Genomic DNA, 20207 nt, shown 5'->3' on the forward strand with positions numbered 1-20207 from the left:
TGAGACTCAATGACGCTGTTACATAATGTATCTCTTAAATAGACTAGTGTGACTCACATCATAGAAATTCATTCCAATTTCTGCAGCTGCAAATTAAATTCAGGATTGTATCGAGCTATTTTTAATAGCCTTTGAGGTGCCGCGCGGTCTGACCCGTAGTTATATCACAGAGCTAATAATTCTTACACTCCAAGTCAAAGCATGAAATCTTTAACACTGAACTACTGAGGGAAATGAATTTGAGCAAAATATGTTGGAGATTTGTACTGTCTCATGAATAGAACCCTTTTTTTATCAAACCGATTGGGTGTGTTTTAGGCAGTCGTGTTTTGGATTGAGCTCACTATTTCCGATCAATAGTTAAATCAGTGTTGCAGTTTGGAGGCAGATGCTTATTTGTTTGTTTGTTGGGGTTTTCGGTAGCCTCTGATTGGTCTGTTCTGCTGCCAGGTGGCTTCAGAGCAGCGATCGCACCGCCGTTGCAAATACGCAACAAACAGCTGCAGCATTCCGCTACAGTGGATCCGGCGAAGACAAAAGTCTGCCCGGAGGCTTTAAAATACGTGTTTGAATCAACATCTCCACCACCTACACAAGCCGCCTGGTTCGCAAATAAAGCTTGAGGATACGCTAATGAATAAATCAGTTGTTCAAACCGCAGCGTAGCTTCTTACATTTAAGTCAAGGTTCAAGCTACAAGGATTTTATTTGCCATTCGCACCGAATCTAAGCCGCCTAGGCACATCGGAATCCTTGTGCAGGTGCTCAGAGTCCAGGTTAAGAAGAAGGGACACATATAAAGTAAATGTCAGAGGAAAATGTTGTACGAGGAGATAAATATTGTGAGGGGAAATTCTGTATTGCACATAACGCAGATCATTTTTTCCTTGTGTCATGGAAAAGAGCTACTGAAGTATCGTGTGTTGTGTGTGAGTAGCTGTCCCCTATGTTGTCTGTGTCTGAATAGGGGAGGGCTGGGTTGGTGGGGGGTGGGGGGGTCTCTGGTGATTCTTTCCGACTTCGCTGCATGTACACAGTCCACAGATGGAAGTTGAGACCTTGTGATTTTCTCGGCGGTCTTTGCGGCCCTTTGAAAAGCTTTCTTCTCTGTCTGTGTGGTGTAGCAGGCTGTTGCCTGTGGAGACACCCCTACGTAGCAGTTCTTTATAGGCCCGGGTCAGAGGGCACAGACGAGTCCAGCCTTCCTGAGCAGTCTGATCAATTGAAGACCCTGCTGGGTTGTCCCCCTCCCGACTGTGGCAGGCATTTTCAAAGTCTGGCTCAGGTCCGATGTCAACTGTAGTCCCGGGAATGTGCGGTTGTCAGCCTTCTCCACCTTGGCCCCTTTGATGGTGAGGGGCTGCAGAGGGCAGGATTCCTACTGTGATTTCTTTTAGGTGGGTTTTTTATATATTGTGGCTGAGGTTCTTTTCCTCCCCATAAGACAGGATGTCACTTATTGTTTTCCTGCAGCCGCCCCCTACTAATGAGGCCCAGGATGGTGGTGCTGTCCTGGGTGGAGACACAGTCGTGTGTGTACAGGGTAAAGAGTTTGGGGCTGAGACAGCAGCCCTGCGGTGCTCCAGTGCTCACTGTGAGCTCGGCAGACACCCGCCTTCCCACCCTCACCACCTGCGGCCTTCCAGTCCGGAAGTCCAGAATCCAATTACAGATGGGTTTTACATTTCTTAAATTCAACTTTATGAGCGAATTGAAGTCAATAAGAATGTCTAGTGCATACATAATGTAGCAATAACAATGAAAAGAAAGGGGGAAAAAAAGAGAGATTTTCTGTTTGTTCGGCCTCCATCAAATGGGATTTTATGTTGCCTTCTGCTCCCATTTTGTATTTCCTTCAAAACATTCCCCCTTGATGTGCGAGCCAGACAGTGCAGTCAGCAGAAGAAAGCGTATTTGCAGAACGCCGCTATTCAGCTTCGGTAATTAATGTCAACGGCCCGCAACGCGCGTGTGCAAATAAAGAAAAACGCAGAGCTGCAAAAGTGAACGAATCTTTCAGGTTATCATTAGCCCCCCCACCGCACTTCACGGGCCAGAGGAGAGGCGCTGTGTTTCAGATGTGGCCTGCTGGGCGGGTGCACATGTGCGAGCGCCGGCCGCTAATGTCAGCGGCGTGGAGGCTTGTTGTCTTTGAATGGCTGAAGAGGACATGAAAGGGCTCCGTCTCCTCCATGCCCGGCCCAGCCTGTTACCTCTGTCCACCTTCTCTCCCAGCATAATCCAGTGACGTGCATGCGCTCCCTCCTCTGTGGCGCTCTTATCCGTGCACACAGTGCCGTATTGACATGCACGGGCCATACGGCTCTCTCGTCTTTAAAAGGAAAATGGATTTTGCTGGAGCGGTGAAGCACTTTTGGTGTGCTGAATGTCCCACAGGGATTCTGAATGGATAGATCTTTGCTCTGGCAGGTATAAAGGAAAGACTCCCCCACGTGCGCACACACACAACACGCACAACACAAAACTTGCAACTTTCTTTCCAAACATACAAAGGCCCACGGAGGACGAACATTCGGACAAAAACAGAAATATATATATATCTCTATTGCGCATCTTAACTAAAAGTATTTTAACTAATGTGAGCATGTTGTCCTGAAATTCCAGCTGTTGCTCAGGTGTGTAATGTTCCAGATTTAGAAATCCTCGACATTCAATTTGTTTAATATAAATTCAGGCAGTCCCGATGATCCCTGACCAGATCCAGGAGGTTTAAATTGGATCCCTGAATGTCTCACATTGTGCGGATAATTGATTCCGAGCAACACCGAGTCTCAGGAAGTTGAAATTGGATCTGGATTCATCTGCAGTTGTCTGAGCCAAACTTGAGTTTGCGGGAATACAAAAGTATTTACCTCAAATACGAGTCAGTAAAGTGCTCAAGATGCAATGAAAGCTAAATAGGAGCAGTGCAGCAGGGAGGAGCAAAGCTGAACTTAGCTTAGCATAGCTTAGCATAGGTTAGCATAGCTGCACTGCTCAACACGATACAGATGCCATTTACAGCTATGGCATATGTTCTGAGCATTTATCTCTCTGATGTAAATTACAAGGAAGAGGAAGGAAAATATAAAAAAAGAGGTGAGCGAAGATTTATCCTCTGTTTAAAAGCACTCCCTCACCCACTCCTCTTTTGGTGAATAAGTCCTGTTTTTTGGTGATTGATTAAAACCGTGAGAGGTCCAAAACTGTATTCTGACACATTGAAAAGCAGCTCTGACCCAACGGTCTCCATCAAAAACACAAGCCATAGTGCGGTTTCTCAAGCTACTCAAGAATCAATCGAGCATTTCTCAATATTATGGAAAAACGCAGCCAAGTGAGCAGAGATTTGTCTCTTTTCCACGTGTTCTGGGATGTGCTACTACATTAGGTTTCTCTTCTTTTCGAGAGTCAATTTCAGCTGCTCAATTATTCTGTCACTCAATAGACAACAGCATTAGTGTGTGTAAGACGTGACTTCATGCTAAATTTCATTCACGCCGTGAATGGGTGTCTTTTTAAAATTAATTCATTTTTTTACAGTAGCATTAGCAACCGTAGCAGCAACCTCAGTGTCAGGGAGGAGATTAGCAGGGTGCCGGTCATTTGTAGCCCAAAATGAGATAAACCATTGCTGGGCTTTGAGCAGTGACAGCTGATGTGTCTCATGGACTAAAATCGTGGCATCGATGGATCATTTTTGCCCCGTGGTTTTATATTTTGCACCTCTGTGGGTGCAGGTGTTTTACAGTCAGGAATTCCAGTTTATTTCAGCAAGATGATGAAAATTGGTGATAACACGCACGCACAATTAATTCCAAACCCCTTGTGTAATCTATTCTATCGCAATGTTGTTGTGATTCTGCATTAAGGATTTAGGAGAGATAAATCAATCAAAACGTATCAAAGGTGAAAGCCGTGATCAATTTCACTGACTGGATTATTGTTCCGGCTCCACATTGGACCTTCACAAAACCGTTTTCAACATCGTACTCTCATTTTAACAGGTTTTAGAAGTTTATTTTAGACAAATGTGGAGGCATATGGAAGCTTTAGCCACTAAAGCATCGGATAGATGAGATAATAGTCTCGTTTCATATGCGTTGCACAAAACAACTACAGTCAGATGTATTTAACGACAAAATTGATTAAATTCAAGGAGCCAAAGCTTTTCAAGGACATAATAAACGTTCCGATGGCTCATTTACAGTATACCCATGGTTAGTTGTGATGTATACCATTCAGTGGTGGTGCACGTAATAGCCTCTTATTTGCATGCAAAACTAGCAGACGACATATTCACGCTGTGGACAACAACATCTCTGTGCTTTAGAAGTGACGGGTAGACAGGAAAATGTTGGAGGCAAAGTAGCTGCGTGGATAAAATAAATGAGAGGATTCCATCTGCCGACCAGGGCGCAGATGGTGCGATACAGCCAGAGGATTTTGTTTGCGTTGGAAACTTAATCAAGTCGTTGATCTGACCCTGACAATGACCCCGACTGACGGTTGTAGGAACAAGTGACTAATGGCTCGGTTGTGTTGGTGCGTGGTAATCTAGCTTCAGCGGTAAACAAATGGAATCAAACACAGTTACAGCGCACGAGAACTTCGTGACAACTTGTTCGGGTTCCACTCGTAGATACACAAGGTAAAGTGAAACGAAAGCAACCGAGCGCTAATATTTTCTTTGCGCTATTGTGCACATATGGAGGAAAGTGTTAGGTGGCAACCTTAAAATGCTCAGACCACCGACACTCACCTACAGATTCATCCCCATCAACCAGGAAAAGAGAACCGAGGACACTTCTGAGGACACCCAAACCATGCTAACTGTCCTGCTCCGAACAGGTAATTTTCTTAAACTCCTCCCGCAGGTAGAGCGAGCGTCCTACCTCATCCACAATTATCTCCCCCCAGCTCCATATCCATTGTGATTTTACGGCCTAAAGAGGTATAAGTTGGGCTCATCGCTCCTGAAAATTCATTTCAATTTAGCGGGTAAGCTGAAATCAGATATGACTACGTGCGATCGGGCCCGTGAGCAGTGGTAATTAAGGCTCAGCGGGAGCTGCGGCGGTGGAGGAAAGTGAGGTCTCTTCAGGCAGGCTGCAATCAGCATCCTCACACGTGGCCCCGCCGGTCTCTCTCTGTACCGCCCAGGATTCGGAGCTTCGGGCCGGTCACCTTTATTATCGTCTTCCTAATTGGGAAAACACACTTTTTACTGCCTGGGTAATGAATTTATATCTTGTCCAACAACGAGTTATTTTCAATTACTGCGCTGAGCCGACTCACACGTGAGTAAATTCAATAAACGAGCAGTTTATAAAATGGCTGGCTGATGTGTTTTACCCTGTTAATTTGGGGTTTAAAAAAAAAGCTTTCTGTGCTCATGTTGGTACATTTGGCCAGTTAATACAAGAGAGGCTGACAGAAGGTATTTCAAAAATGAAGTCTTGAAAAAAAGATGCTCAAAACCGTCCCTAAACTGCCCTCCGCCACGATGGGGGCTTTGAAATCATAGATTTCACGAAGCCATTAGGCCAAAAGTGTGCCCGTGGGACTAAACACCACTTCGGGGACATTTAACACTAGTTGGGCTGTTGTAGACGCTCGACCCAAAACAGCAGGATCTGCCCTCGCCGACCAGAAAAAAGGATTTCCCTGCAATCGCAGCTTTTAGAGTTTTGCAGCGTTGCTTTCCTGTTGTTAACTGTTGGTTATCCACGAATCCATCCCAGAGGATAACATCCAGACATGGGGAGAACATGTAAACTCCGCAGATAAAAGGCTTATATCAAAACCGCAGCCTCCTAGCTGTCAGTGCCCGCAATTCTATTTTTTTTCATTCGTCACTTTTGTTTCTATTTTAATACTTGTCTTTACCCACCTCCTGTTTCTTTAATCTCTCCTCTCTATCCAGTTCTAACACATCCAGCTTTCAGTGCTGTTTCTCTTTCCATCTCCCACTTTCTGGTTTATCCCCTGGGGGCTGAACTCACTATAAATAGCACTGAAGAAGGGTGACAGGACAAAAAGTAAAGCCTGCACGACAAGATTCTAATTCTGAGGAGCCGACATGGTCGCCTGTTGCAGGGCAGAGTCGCACACTTTCACCGCTCTTCACAGATCCCAACGTCACACACACACACACACACACACACACACACACACACACACACACACACACACACACACACACACACACACACACACACACAGCTGAGCCTCCCACCCAAACCCCCTGAAGGCAGCCTGCGCCAGAGCCCTCCCATTTTAACCTGGGCGGGTTGGATAATGTGAACTTGGAGCTTTAAATTCACAATTATGACACACAAGAGACCTTTTAAAGAGAAAGGAAAAGGCGTTACCACCCTAGTGCACGAACCACAAACATGTTTACTTTATTGGATATTTATCTCACGAGAACAGACGTTTTGGGTTTTTCTTTTCCCCCTGTCCCTACAGCAAGAATTCTGCTGTTTCATGGGAAAAGCTATTTGAAATGTAACACGCAGTGAAGCAAGAGTAAAGTGGCAGACAGTGGTGATTATGTCTGCAGGTCAGCGCAGCAGGGAAAGAAACTTTTTTCAATCACTTGGACACAGATCAAGAGCGGGGCGAGCCTGCATTTCTTGCCTTGAAATTAATTGGTTTCATTTTCTACTGGGGGCGCTGGGGGTTGGGGGGGGGGGGGGGGGGAGTGGAAGGGTTACCAAAGGGGGGGTGTCTCACTGTTTGTGCGCAGTCGCAGTAAATGAGGCAATGCTGGGTCGCAACACGTTTATTTGTTTTTTCCTTGACCTCCATTGCCCTTGTGGCGTGACGGGGAGGCTGCGAACGGGCGAAGGCAGCGTACGCCCCCGGGTGAGGGGTCTGGATTCTCCGAGCGATGGGAGTTCGGTACCATGTTCAAAGGTCCCCTACAGACTAGTTACGGTGTCACTTAATCACAATATCACAGCAATGGTGGCTGATAGTGATAATTGTTCATGGGTTCGATCTGCTTCAGAAACAATGGAGATTGAAACAGACACTGTATCAATAAGGCTGAACTGAACTAAACAGGCGGTCGATACCAACCTGTCTATCAATAATGTGCAGCCACATGACTTAAGAAAGGCTGAAATGCAGTGAGGACAGTTTGATTGTTTGAATTTAGCAATAATGGCCAGTCAGTAAATAGCCAGCTTAATGTCCATTCATCTCTTGGTTGTCATGGCAATAGATTTTCAAGGGACTTTTTGATCACGCATCCCTATTTATATGTATTTCATAATGATGACCTATAATTAAATAGGTAGAAATGCAGCGGTTTGGTCTGACTAAACATTTATGATGTTATTTCTGATGATATTTTATTATGTAGTGAATTTATGGTGAGGGAGACCTCGCAGATTCTTTGACAGTAAGAAATCAGGAGGAAAAACGGGATGAAATGAGCATGTTTAGGAACATTAGTGGCAACAAAATTCACGAATCCATTCATTCAAGAATCCACTTTTCAAAACAATGTTTCAGGTTTTATCATTTTATCTGTAAATTGCTGCTTTTTCTGGTTAGATGCGGTCATATTTTAGTCAGAATGGCTCAAAGTGCTCAAAGCCCACATTCTGGGCTCTGTGCAACTGTTCTGACTTTTGGGTTCAGGCATTTGTTTTTCTCCTTCAGTGCAGCTGTTTTAAATAAAGCTTCTGCTCCTACTGCAGGAGAAAAAGCACCAAACACAAAAGCTTTGCAGTAAAAATCTGCAGACCTGCAGCAAGTAGGTATCATTCAGAAGAAAACAGTCAAAATGTATTTGGGATCTGCTTATTCCGTGTCTGTGCAGCTATATCAAGTCATCTATACAAGCTAAATAGTCACAACATGGGCAGTAAACACAAAAACACACATTCCAACCCAAACCTTAAAACCATGTCCATCAACCTGTTCTCATTTCCCCAAAATGTCCTCACTTTGCTAGTAGAATTAGGATTTTGGTCCTCAGTATGTAGGAAGTACAAGAACACACATATACACACAAACACAAACACACACACACCCTCCAGCTGGGGAAAGGACACGGCAGTGTAATGCATCAAGCCTGCTGGCATGGCCTTTTCACACTGTAGCTGCTGTAGGTCTCTCATCGCCCACATTTCTTTCATGTGCGCTGGCAATATTTCCACACTCAATGGCTCAGATATAGGCTGCAGAAATGTTGCAGTCCTCAAGGACCGGGAGGTAGACTCTCACACAGGGTGGCTTTCTCTGCCACCGGGTTAAAGAGGAAACGGTGAGTCACGATGAGAGGAGAGGAGAGGACGGCTGAGGGGCAGTGCTCGTGCGTTAATGCTGTGAGATGTGAGACGTATTAGCTTCCGTTTCAACGTGTGCTGAAGTCATTTCATTGGCATCGGCGTGTTTTAGCTGTTACTTGAGGATTCTTCCCACTCCTAATGTGCCAAACCTTCACTTCTAATGACCTTGCATCTATTTTAAGTTATTCCAAGAAGGAAAAATAAAATCTATTTTCTTCCCTCAAGTCATACTATTCATAGACATCCCGTATTTGTGTAATTTTATATTCCATTTATTTTTATCGGCATGCCAACATCACCCAGAGACCGAAATAAAAAAGCAGACATCTGATAAAGAGAACACAAGGAGACGTCCCGTGTTTCATATCCACAGACCATCCTCCTTGAGGGTCGTCTGGACTACTGAAAGCAGGACTGTCTTACTGCTGTGTCTTTCATGGCCGCCACACATCGCCTCCCACGATGTCGTAGACAGACACGTAGTTGGCCACCATGCTCGCCATCTGCTCTCTTACACCCGACAGACTAAATGCTTCAACAGGGTCGACAATCAGTCCAGTTTATTCGAGCAGTCGGAGGGAGGTGAGGGCACGGCAGCCTCCCTTTAAGAGCGTTAACGCCTGTTTTTAACGCCGTAACCTTAATTAAATGACCTCTGGGAACTCGGGACTGGCGCTGATATTCATAAAATTTAAATCGCTCAAAACCCTGCAAGGTCAATGCTAAAAGCAAGCAGGTTCCAGGAGCTTCCCCAGCACCCGTCCTTGAGCGGGGGTGCGCTCAAAAAGTGTTGCGATATATGTAAATTTGAGGGGGCACTCTACTTTTGCTAATCCTGCTCAGTTTTGTAAACAAATTTTCAGACATGTGGCGCGGCATGTGGTGGGAATCAAATCTGTCCTTTATTAAAAAGCAACGATGCAATTTCTGACACTCCCACTGAAGAGCTGCTCTCAACTTCCCCAAGTCACTGACTCAGCTGCAACCTACACTGAAACTTTTATAAAGGGCACTTATGCTCCCAGTGACTGTCCAAGCTCCAGTGGACAACGCGTTCCCGGCATGGACGCAGACATCGGGCAGCTTGGCTTGTAAGCTGGGTTCAATCTGCTGATTCCACAACACAGAGCTGCAGCCTCTGTGCTGTCTGGGATGCTAGAGCAGGCTAATAGATGTGTTATTAATCTTCTCTTACCTTTTTATTGTGAAAGTACCACCACTTACACTACTGACTGAACCAATAAATTGGTAATAAATTGGTTGAAAGTTAATTCCAGCATAGTTTTATGAAATGTAATAAAATAAAATGTCTAGGATTACTGCTAAATGTAATCAAGTACTCGAACTACTAGTGTGGTTGTGATATGTATTATTACTCCTCTTTAGCATAACCTTGTAAAACGCAGTGATTATTACTAAGCTTATTGCCACTACTTATTACATTTAACTACAAGGTAGTAAAAAAGAATTAATTGTACTGATGACTATTGATGAGTACTCCAATATCATATTTCAATTTAATAAATTGTATCTAAGCAATCGCTAGCAATCAGTAGTACTTGGTTTAATATTTTGTAAAAGAAGTACAAAAGAAGGTAATTACTTTATAGCAATAAATAGTACTTAGTAATGTAACTCTGCAAGGGAAAAGTGGGTAGAAGAAGGGTGGATTAAGTAATCATAACTACTTAATTACTGTGAGCAATTAGAAATTTCCCTTGAAAAATAGTTGTAAATAAAATTCTTCTTAATTACAAAGTGCACGGTTGTAAAAATAAAAGATACTAACCTGTTGTTGTTGTTTTAACACACGCCTGCATGTCGGAGGAGAGTGAATTCAGCAGTGCTGCAGTTTCTAATGGGACACGTCGGAATATAAAAACATAAGATTGGCCCGACAAAGTCAGAGCTTAAGATAATGTCTGTGTCCTTCACGACAGGCTGTGAATGCTGATTGGCTACTGAAGTATTTATCAGCGGTGAATGCAGGTTGCTTGTAAAGGTCATGACCTCATGGAATTACAAGCGCTACAATTGAGTAGCTGATCTATGGGAATCCTCAAGGAGTGTTTTCCTGAAAGCCGGAGGAGGGAAGGTTATTGACAAAAATATTGCCTGACTATACGACTCCCATCAGACGGAAAGCTTTGATGCTACGCACATAACCTTTTACGAGAATCTCTCAAACTAGAGAGAAGGCGGCGGGCGTTCTGACGACGCCAGCAATCTAATACCAGTCAGAAGCGCTTTGCTTACGTTTCAAAGGGGCCATATAGATTTCTGTGCAACGATTCTGATCAAATTTGCAATGCTGGGCTTTTAAAAACTGCACAGCTAAAGGCAACCCTGAGGAAAAACAATATAAATTTGTTGTTTTTGTGGAACAAAATAGAGGGAAACCAGATATTTATCCAGGAAAAGCTATTTTAGCTGCTACTTTACAACAAAAAAAGGAATAAGAAGTAAAAGGTAACTGATGCATCTGCAGTGATTTACTGAATATGGCACACTCCAACGTACCCGCTCTGCTCTTCAACACTTGATCACACCCCGCATCTCTGCCACAGACACAACAGGATTCTGGGAGAAGCTATGATGCAAAGTCTCCGCAGCCTTCGCTTATAAATCACAGCGTTCCTGCAAACTGACACATCACTTGCTAACAGCCCAGCGCCAAGCCTTTATTCATCACACAGCTTCCATTACTCCTTTATGGCCCCCCAGTGTCGCATCTGTGGCTAAAAATGGACATTTGATCTCATGGACAGCAACAATTGGACAGTACATCTGCAACAAGAGGCCACTTGACTTTGGATCCTCTCTCATCTGCCACGGTTCCATGGCTTCTGAGAGCCCATATTTTTGTTTTATCTGTTTTACACGCCCATCGTCCGTTGTTAAAGTCGACTGAACAACCCGCCAGACTTTTTTTTGGCTTGTTTTATAAAGGCATCATGTCAGTACAGGACAAATTCTGAGTTCAAGCAGGAAAGTTTGTAGACAGAAATGTTGATTAAACTTTGACCTCTGGCAAGTCATGAAGAACGGAAAGTTTTGGCAGTGAACCCATCTGACACAACACAGTTTTAATATTCTCCCCAATGCTGCACTGAATGCGGCGATTATGCTGGTTCTTTTTTTTCTTTTTTCGGTCTTGGTTTAGTGAGGAAGCACATTTTAAAATAGAAGCAGCTGCCAGATTCAGAAATAGAAACGCTTTTTTACGCCGATGGAACATCCTGAAATGCTTCCCAACACCTAAAAAAAAAACCTTCTTTGTGGATCAAACACCGCGAAAAACTTCAATGAGAAAGTTTGTTTCTTTCAAACGCTTGTCTGGTTGAATCTCAGCGGATTCCAATGTACAATTCAATACCACAATTTACTATATATAATATAGGAATGGAATAATATCATCCGGGAGGGATTTGGAAAAATTTCTCCATCTCCACAGATGCTATATAGATGCACAGGGTGAGGGTTATTCAAATAGTTCAACATCTTTCTTTAACATATAGAACATACTGGCACACATGACAGGCCTCGTTGGTCTCAGCTAATAGGCTTCCCCTCTGTATCCTGAAAATCTGTATTAATAGGAAATCATGAATTAATAGGACATCGTGTATTAATAGGAAATGTCTGTTTGTGTATCAGTAATTCCATGTAAACATAAAATTGCATTCTGCCACTGGCCTCCCCCATTCACAACAGAAAGGATGCATTTTAAAAGGTGATTATCCACATATTGAGTCTGGCTTTATGACACTCACGGTGGAGTGCGTTTGATTGTGCAATTCTATTATTAAGTGGAACAGACACATGCGCATGCACGCACGCACACTCGGATTTGCATGCGAGCGACGAATCGACAGCACGAAGGGAAGAATAGAGACCTCGTTCATCTTCCTGAGCGGCTGTAGCTTCGTGTGTGCACGCAACTGCACGTCTAAACATGCATATCATTGTTCATATAGCCCACCCGGAGTGAGACAGGGACACAGGAAAGCAATACACACAGCACAAGGACACACACACACACACACACACACACACAGCAGTGTGTAGCTGGGAAGAAGAGGAAATCATATGCAAAGATATCCAATACCACACTGCAGAGTCTTTCTTGCAGGTGCATGACATTGAGCTCTTTATCACTGGAGTCAAACCAACATGTTTTCTTCTCTCTTTAAAGTGGGACAATTGATGGTGCAGAGGAGAGACACAAGGAACGACATACGGAGGGAGAGAATGCCAAAGCAAGGAGCCAGGAGCTGGAAGGTAGTTGCTAAACCTGGGGGGGGGGGAGGGCACTCAAGCAGGGGTTGAAGTATGTCAGCGAGACTGCACAAGCCTGCTGGTCCTGCACCATCCTAATGCCACACCCTCTTAAAATCACCTCTGCTCCAATCACACTCGGTACTCAGGAAGCAAGTCTGATTACAGGCTGCCTCACTGCGGACACAAGCAGCCCTGGAGGGGCGCTTGGGTCTCTGGATTTTATAGCCGCGCTCCGATTTAAGCATCCCTCTGATGGTAGAGCTCAGCATTCCCTGCACCAACAGCGCAGAGTTCCAGCAGAACAGAGTTTTTCGAAGCATGCAGACAAACCACTTGATACGTGCCGCACGGTTCCGCTTTGAACGTAAATCCTGCAAGTGTCTGTGTTACTAAGGATGCATTCTGACTGTCACTCAAAGTAATGAAGCCACCGGCTACCCCCACAGCAAGTGAGAAGCATCTGACGATAGCAAAGAGCTCAAAACGCCATCTTTTATTACATCCCGAACACGAGTGCATGATGAGGCGTGGCACAGGAGGGTGCTGGCACGGCCATGAGTCTTTTAATAAGCCTGCAAAAACCCAGTCATTAGGTTGCTAACTCCCTACTTCAGCTGCCATAACAACCACTAACCCTTTATTACTCCCCCAGTATGTCTCATAGAGAAGGTCTGCTGCTTATCATTTTGCACATATAAATCAGAATAAACCAATCAAAGTCCACCTACTGTTTCTGTGAACTACTATTCATAAGATCTAATACTGACACTATGTTGACAATGATTTTTTTTAAAATATTTCCCATAAACATACAGTGTAAACGAGGAACAGTAACATGAAAAGCAGAAAGACGCCCCACATCACGGTAGAAGGGCATTAGCTGCTGTGTGTATCAATACAAGCTCAATAGGTTAGTCCACAGGTCAATACCAATAAAGCCTTACAACTGGCTTCTGTCGGCAATATCGATGCCTCTGATGTGTACGTTTGTTTTGTTTTTTTGTTTTAATATTTAAAAGAATCAGCGTCATGTCCCATGCAAAGATCATTTTTGCCCAACGTGCATGACGTCAAATCCACCTGCAGGGTCTGTGAGCCAGTTACACATGCACTTTCTGTCAGGAAGAATCTAATTTGAACATATCTTTGATCTTGTAAAGGGTGAATTGTGGGAGTAATTGACATAAACGTTCGTGTTTCGGTGTTTGAACATTTCAGTGTTTCTGAATTGATCCACAGTGATTTAAATTTACTAATCCAACATTTTTCCCACAGGTGAGTCACTGGAAACAGGAGGGACTTCTTGTTTATTGGAACACATAACGAACACACTATTGTAATACATTCTAAGCGAGGTGTGACATTCAAAGGCCAATAACTGGTTTATTATAACCGCTGAACAACTCAGTATGATGGACGATTCATTAAACTTTATGTAGCCACCATCCTGCAGCGGCTTCTGTCAGCAGGGGACCCGCTATAAAAATACCGGCAGCAGATCATCTTCTGATTGGTTATCACATGTTCATCCACGCACACACTTTTAAATGAATGGAGACATTCATGCACAGCAGACAGGCCTCCCACTGTGCAAGTAGTGAAGGGGGCGGGGCAGAGCGTACACCCATGCAGCCCAGTGACGAATGATAGCAAATGTATCCTTGTGTGTAAATCACTGTCCGATGTGTCTCCCCTGCACAGGAAATACAAACTCAAGATCGGCAGGCAGAAAATGTAGCTTAGATTCAAGAATTCAGGCTTAATTTTCAAAGGAATATTTGGTAATCGTCACTTTGGGGTTCTTACAGAAGTCCGCAGTCATAGTCGTGCAATATTAATGTGCTTCATATCCCGTCTTTGGATTTTGTTGCTGTTGTTTTTAATAAAAGGGGGTTGGTTGCGTCACAGTAATTCAGAGCGCTTTCTCCTGGCCCGATGCAAGCTGTTGAGCTCATTAAATGAATATACTGGAGCCTGCCACGGGCCTGCACGGGACAGAAATCTCCGTTCGGAGGAAAATGTGCTCGGAATAAAGGCTGGAGAAGACATAAGCATTCCCCGGGTGTCGCTCAGCCAGTGACACAGAGAAGAAAACAGCTGCCTCTGGAAGTTCTTGGCAACCCGGTCCTCTCAGTTATGTTGGTACAGGAAAAAAAAGCCTTCTTCAGTCATCCGTAGCCCGGCCTTGTCCTGCTTTTCATATCTTCCCTTATCCTGCTCTCCATGGAGCCCTTCTTTCTGCACAAGCCTATTAGAGTGCACATTCAACCAATGCCACATTAAAATCCCCACAACCCAGTGCCCGTGGACTCGATGAAGATCCCACTTTTTATCAAACAGTTTGCTCCATCATAGGCAGCACACCATATTAAAATCCCCCCCCCCCCCCAGATGAGGCACAAAAGCATCCTTGACCAGTGCTTTGTAGTGACTGGTGTGTCATCTGTGTATCAGCCAGAAACAGAGGAGGGAGAGGATGATGAGGATGAGGCGGCGACAGTCAAATACATGGTAATATCGCATCAATTTTTCATTTCCCAGCAGCTGTTTTCATAACCTTTTCTCCGAGCTGCCGCTCCACCTTCTGCCGTGTGGCACATCCAGCTTGGCTGCCGCAGAGTAGCAGCAAAGGTGGCACCGTTGGCCGCGGGGGCAGATGAACCGTGCCTGCGATGGAGGCGTTCACCTCTTGGGTCTTATTTTACATTTGAGAAGACGAAGGAGGCGTGCTGGATGCCCCTGGCAGGTTTGTCTTGGAGGGAGACAGGATGCTTATCCCTGGAGAAACTGCCCAACCCTCTGTGCCAATTTGGGTCCTGTTGCTGGTGCATGATGGGAAAGAAAAACATCCCTCCCTCCCTTTTCTATCCCCTGTGAAAAGCACCCTGACCTGAATTCAGATTCAGATGAATAATATCGAGTAGATGGGGCAGACACGACTTTTTGTATTTATCATATCAAATTTCGTTCTTAGCCATCCAAGGTGAGATTTTAGTGGCTTGAGGACGGCAGCTCGATGCTCTCTCTGTACGGACCGGGTGTGAAAACTCTAGAAAACAGGCGGCGAGCGCCGAGAAGACAGAGGGGAGAAACAAGCAAAATGTGACTGCGCAGTTGAGAGCTGCAGCCCCAGATTCACAGTCATACAGGGAATCACAACACTTTTTAATAATTCAGGACGAACAGTGAAGGCGAGGCGGGAGGGATGGGGGGGGGGACTTGCAGCAGACTAAGAAGGCCCATGAAAATGACAGGGAGGAAAAGAATTTAACAACACGCCTCTCACAAGAGTTTAAATTCTGGAGATGCGCTAAGATGGTGCTTTACATCAGCGCAGAGAGCGCGATCTCTTCTAGCGGAGAAAATCAATGTGCTGCTTGTTATTTATGACCTTCGCTTGCTCAGATATTTTCTAGCAACCGTCGACCTGGTCAAGAGGTTTTTTTCACATGCAGCCATGTTTACATATGCGGGGAATATTACCTTGCCGGCCTATAAATGAACAATTATAAACATGTCGTTAAATTGACTCTTTTGCAGTCAGGCGCCTTTTAAGGACTAAGGTGAACGTTTTACTCCTCGTTGACTGATAAAAATTACGCTTTCTGTCAAATGGATGCACAGCTTTGACCTGGCTGTAGCCACAACTCACTGTGTTCTACTGTCTTTCATTTCCTGTCGCCGCCAACGAAGAAGTGGAAAAACAAAACAAACACCTAATTATTCTGACTCGTGTGAGTCTTTCTGACTAACAATCCCAATTTGCATTTTTTATTCATTTGGAGATCGCACACGTGGTGGTTGCCGCCAGAAGGGCTCGTAGGGGTGGAAGTATCGCTTGGAGACTTGATAATATTGTTGATGTTTCCAAAGAAAAAGAGCCACTGACTGCACTTAAGTCTATTCTAGGAGGAAATTGCAAATTTAACATGGCTGCTCCCGTCTGCTTCTTACAGAGCCTTCATGGTGACTGCAGATGGTCTGTGCTCTGGAGCAGGAAGTGTTTACTGGAGGCTTGAACATGCTGAGCTGCGGGATCAGAGAACCGGCGCTGAGAGGTCACAGCTTTTTATGTCCCGACATGCTCTTTAGGGAATGCCATTTTACCTAAACACAGAGGCAAACACCCCCACGTGAACACACAGGCACGCACTCGCCGCTCCTGAGGCATGTCTTATTAATCACAACCAAACAAAATGGAGAGAATTGAAATAAACACAGCAGAACCCTTGACTGCAGGGGAAAGGCACAGACCTGGCTGTGAATCAGCACCAGTCCAGATGATGCTGCACAAGCAGGGAGGCTGGAAACAATGTCAGAGGCTGCTTTAATCATCAGATTTCTGAGCCCAGTATTAAGACGGTGAAATGGACCCTTTGAAGAAGCTTGTTTTTTTGTTTTCCATGCTCAAAAGTGCCTTCATGAGCTTCCCACGTGCACACACAACCATGTGTGCGTGCACATCTGTATCCATGTCCCCCGAGCCGCTTCCACAGAGGGGAGCATTTGGGCTCAGCAGGTAACATCATCAGAGCGGTGTAAGAGACAAGGTACACCATGCAGAGATGAGAAATCCACTAAATTGCACGTGTGTGCGCATGTGTGTGAAGTGTTGACAGATAGGACTGTGGGCACGTCTTCCTCACGCTGGCACATCATGTAACTTGTGCTGCAGAGAGATTCTGGGACAAGAATGAGGTTTCCATCATAAAAAGGTGTTAATTTCAAAGGTTTTTCCACAGATGTGCTCTTTTGAAGGTGAGGAGGACGCTCTGCGACACTTTCCAGCTCCTCCTCAGTAAAGATTATTATCAGAATTTGATTTAATTAAAGAAAGAAAACTTGGTTAGTTGAATGCTCCCGGGTTACAGACAATGAATCAGCAGATATCTTTGTGGAAGTGTGGAGTGAAAATCCTTTTAAATTGTGTGCTTTGAGATTAACAAAGAGTGGTTCAGTGTCGGGGAACTGGGCCCTTGGTCTCTGCAGGGCAACAATAAAGTCTAAAGTTGAGCAGCTGAACTACTTGAATAACACCGTCCCTTCCCTCCGTACCTCTTTGTTTGTATCCGTGACTCCTTTGTCTTTGAGAGATGAGCGAAATACTCATCACAACAGCGTAAATCAATAGGGATGAAAGTGAGGATCTTATTGTGGCCTCAACACATGAGCAGATTTCTGGGAGTAAAGGTGTGCAAATGAGCGCCACACATCACGTGACACCTTCTCTGGGCTGTTGTTTTGCTCCTTTAAATAATTGACAAGCCTCTGTCTGAGAAGACGGGGACAAATCTACAGGCCGGAGGTGTTTTCAGCACCAAACGCTATCAATTCTGCAACACTACATTGTTACTGCCACGGCAGTTCATAAATCCATAACCTCCGCTCAAAAACTGCCACTATTAACAACAGAAAAAGCTTTTTGTTTTTGTTTTTTGAATTGCTTTTTTCGCTGTTCAACAAGCTGGCAGAGAGTGACTGGGTAATATTTACCCTCTGGTTTATATTTCATTTCTGAACAACACTCTAAAGGCTTACAAGATCATTTACTTTTTTTGTTATTTGTCTCCTTTATTGATCTAATGTAATGTGAAAAACGGGATTTATTCTGAATCATCCGCTAACCGAAGGGAGGCTAACTGCCAGATTTTAAGATAGCTAATTAACAGTAAAAAACAGGTGACTTTTTCTATGAAGACACAGTTAAAACACAGTCCACCACAAATAACATTAGATGCATTAGCATGATTGTGGACATTGTAGGCTGTTCACAGCCATCTGTGGGATGGAAAGAAAGAATCTTGTTTTATATGTGTTGGAGCTGTCAAGGGTGCCCACATGGCTTAGACAGTGATCTTATACTGGACTGCTAAGGGAACAGAGCCATGTGGCAGCGTTCAGTGTCAGACTGTTCTCCCCACACTCCTGGGAATTTCGAAGGCTGTGACTGAAGACCTTGACTGGGAGCAGAAGCTACAAGATGCAGCAAACATGGCAGAGACTATCTATTAGCCTGACAGCTTTTTTTCCCCCCTCCCTGCCTCTTTTCAGTTTTGTTGAGTGCGGCAGGATGCAACTCTCTCCTCAAGGTACCTTGCAACTGCAGCAGATGGGTGGAATCCACGGTTTCCGCCCACCCGATGCAGGAAAAAAAAGAGACAGTTTTTCCATATTGCTCACTGTTAAAACGCTATCCGAAAAGTTTGCCAGCATTCCCAAAGCTAGAGTGCTCGTGTAATACTGTGTTGCGATCGTCGAGAACAGGGTGAGCGACAGACTTTCAGCACGGAAGCAATTTTATTTTAAAATCGGGGAGGGACATGAATGAGTGACATATAAATCACAGTGTTCTATAATTCATGAGCAATAGCTTTAAAAACAGCCAGTAAACACGTGTGTGTCTGATAAGTACTGCAGTTTTCAGCACAAGATATTGCTGGATTCACTTATGATGAGTCCTGTTGGGCGAGTCTGAGCCCTATGTCCAAGGCCACAGTCACCTCATCACGATAAGGTTCTGGGTTCGAGTCCTGCTTGGACCACTTAAATGGGCTTGGGTTAAATGGGTTCGTCTGAGTCTGTGTGGATTTTCTCCAGGTTAATTAGAGCAACTAATAATCATTTTCTATAGCAAATCAAATGTTTTTTCATTAGGGAAGACATTAAAAATGTCAGTGTGCTATATAAATAGTGGTCGGCGCATTTTTTAGAATTACGCCATTAATATGCAAATGACAATTCTCTGTCGCATAATGATTTTAGATCTTTTTTTCCCCTCTATAGACGTATCTCTGGCATCCAGGGGGTTAAGAAATATCTGCAGTGGGACTCGTTTCAGGGGAAAAGGGGGCAGAACTCTCAATGGCAGGAAGGGCAGATGCCCAGGTGCTGTTGTAGCTGAATCGCTGTCCTCAGCACACAAAAGGCAATGTCGCCCGGGGATGATGGCTTTGGGAGGAGGGGGGAGCTGACAGAGAAACACAGGAGCACCTGGGATTGCTGTCATCATTCCTCCAGATCTCCAGACACCATACCTGCCTTCCAAGAGCCGAGCCATTCTCTTCGACTTTGACCTTTAAACTCCAATTAGCCACTTAATCGCAAATTAATTATTAATGTTAAGAAAGCCATCGGGGCTGGGTTGTTTTTTTTTTAAATTTTCGTCACCGTTGCGCTCATTATCATCCACTAATGGCCGCCCTTGCCTCTCATTTCCACAACAAAAGGTAGAAGATATGACATTTGTGGGAGAGTCGGGTGATTTCCCTTCGCACGCTCTTTAAATTGTTACCTCCGCTTTCGGGCCCCGACGCCTTCGGAATGTAATCACGGCAATTTCTCTTCAGGCTTCATTAAGAAGAGTGTCCTCAGTGGCAGGAGACCAGCCCGTCCACTTCTGAGCGCAGTAGTTCGGAGGGTAAGACCATGCCAGAGGATTTCACACAGAATTGGCCACTAAACTGGCCGCGTTTGCATTTGAATAACCTCCGCTGGCGAAAGATTATGTTTCCAGAAGTGGGTTGCTGTAACAAACGTGACTCAGCTGTGCAATTATTGGGGGAGATATCTCGTCTTTTGACTCAAAGAAAAGTTTGATTCATTACAGCGGCCTGTATTTAG

The 20207-nt window shown here is 44.5% G+C and overlaps 1 protein-coding gene and 1 long non-coding RNA gene across 2 annotated transcripts in view; both read right to left on the reverse strand.

Moving 5' to 3' along the window:
- Nucleotides 1–20207, reverse strand: part of rtn4rl1b (reticulon 4 receptor-like 1b) — an 83323-nt gene that overhangs the window by 58912 nt on the left and 4204 nt on the right. The window lies entirely within an intron of this gene.
- Nucleotides 3994–6168, reverse strand: LOC130534750 (uncharacterized). The gene is made up of 2 exons (XR_008952961.1): nucleotides 5894–6168; nucleotides 3994–5203 (listed from the first exon to the last, which is right to left on the reverse strand). It is a non-coding gene; the product is annotated as an uncharacterized LOC130534750 (long non-coding RNA).

This window comes from Takifugu flavidus, chromosome 12, assembly GCF_003711565.1.
Source record: "Takifugu flavidus isolate HTHZ2018 chromosome 12, ASM371156v2, whole genome shotgun sequence".
NCBI lineage: Eukaryota > Metazoa > Chordata > Actinopteri > Tetraodontiformes > Tetraodontidae > Takifugu > Takifugu flavidus.